Source organism: Tachyglossus aculeatus, chromosome 10 (assembly GCF_015852505.1).
Source record: "Tachyglossus aculeatus isolate mTacAcu1 chromosome 10, mTacAcu1.pri, whole genome shotgun sequence".
NCBI lineage: Eukaryota > Metazoa > Chordata > Mammalia > Monotremata > Tachyglossidae > Tachyglossus > Tachyglossus aculeatus.
The window spans coordinates 30,447,500-30,449,487 of record NC_052075.1 but is presented as its reverse complement, the minus strand read 5'-3'; positions in this window follow the sequence as shown (position 1 = coordinate 30,449,487).

Below are 1,988 nucleotides of genomic sequence, written 5' to 3'. Positions count from 1 at the left end.
ACGTGGGCCGGGGGTCGATGGCGGGACAGGCGAGAGCGAGGTACAGTGAGGAGATTAGTGGTGGAGGAGCGGAGGGTGCGGGCTGGGCTGGAGAAGGAGAGAAGGGAGGTGAGGTAGGAGGGGGCGAGGTGATGGAGAGCCTTGAAGCCCAGGGTGAGGAGTTTCTGCTTGATGCGCAGATTGATCGGTAGCCATTGGAGGTTTTTGAGGAGGGGAGTAATATGTCCAGAGCGTTTTTGGACAAAGATAATCCGGGCAGCAGCATGAAGTATGGATTGAAGTGGAGAGAGACACGAGGATGGGAGATCAGAGAGAAGGCTAGTGCAGTAGTCCAGACGGGATAGGATGAGAGCTTGAATTAGCAGGGTAGCGGTTTGGATGGAGAGGAAAGGGCGGATCTTGGCAATGTTGCGGAGCTGAGACCGGCAGGTTTTGGTGACGGCTTGGATGTGAGGGGTGAATGAGAGAGCGGAGTCGAGGATGACACCAAGGTTGCGGGTTTGTGAGACGGGAAGGATGGTAGTGCCGTCAACAGAGATGGGAAAGTCAGGGAGAGGACAAGGTTTGGGAGGGAAGACAAGGAGCTCAGTCTTCGACATGTTGAGCTTTAGGTGGCGGGCGGACATCCAGATGGAGATGTCCTGAAGGCAGGAGGAGATGCGAGCCTGGAGGGAGGGGGAGAGAGCAGGGGCAGAGATGTAGATCTGGGTGTCATCAGCGTAGAGATGATAGTTGAAGCCGTGGGAGCGAATGAGGTCACCAAGGGAGTGAGTGTAGATTGAGAACAGAAGGGGACCAAGCACTGAACCTTGGGGAACCCCCACAGTAAGAGGATGGGAGGGGGAGGAGGAGCCTGCAAAAGAGACTGAGAAGGAACGACCGGAGAGATAAGAGGAGAACCAGGAGAGGACGGAGTCTGTGAAGCCAAGGTCAGATAACGTGTTGAGGAGAAGGGGGTGGTCCACAGTGTCAAAGGCAGCTGAGAGGTCGAGGAGGATTAGGACAGAGTATGAGCCGTTGGATTTGGCAAGCAGGAGGTCATTGGTGACCTTTGAGAGCGCAGTTTCCGTGGAATGAAGGGGACGGAAGCCAGACTGGAGGGGGTCGAGGAGAGAGTTGTTGTTGAGGAATTCTAGGCAGCGCGTGTAGACAACTCGTTCAAGGAGTTTGGAAAGGAATGGTAGGAGGGATATGGGACGATAACTAGAAGGTGAGGTGGGGTCAAGAGAGGGTTTTTTTAGGATGGGAGAGACATGGGCATGTTTGAAGGCAGAGGGGAAGGAACCAGTGGAGAGTGAGCGGTTGAAGATGGAAGTTAAGGAGGGGAGAAGGGATGGAGTGAGAGATTTCATAAGATGAGAGGGAATGGGGTCAGAAGCACAGGTGGCCGGAGTAGCACTTGAGAGGAGGGAGGAGAGTTCCTCTGAGGATACCGCTGGGAAGGATGGGAGAGTAGCAGAGAGTGTTGAGAGCCGGGGGGTTGGAGAAAGGGGGGAAGAGACTTTGGGGAGGTCGGACCTGATGGATTTAATTTTGTTAATGAAGTAGGAGGCCAGATCGTTGGGGGTGAGGGAAGGAGGAGGGGGAGGAACCGGGGGCCTGAGAAGGGAGTTGAATGTACGGAAGAGCTGGCGGGGGTGATGGGCATGGGTGTCAATAAGGGAGGAGAAATAGTTTTGTCTGGCAGAAGAGAGGGCTGAGTTAAGGCAGGAAAGGATAAACTTGAAGTGAACGAGGTTGGCATGGTGTTTAGACTTTCGCCAGCATCGTTCAGCAGCTCGAGCATAAGAGCGAAGGAGGCGGACAGTGGCAGTGATCCAGGGCTGTGGGTTAGTAGTGCGAGAGTGGCGAAGGGAAAGGGGAGCGAGCGAGTCTAGCTAACATAGTAAGCACTCAATAAATACGATTGATGATGATATGTGCCGGGGGAAGCAGCCTGCTTTTTATCTAGCAGGTAGCTAAAGGCCCCCAAACTATGCACAATTCAC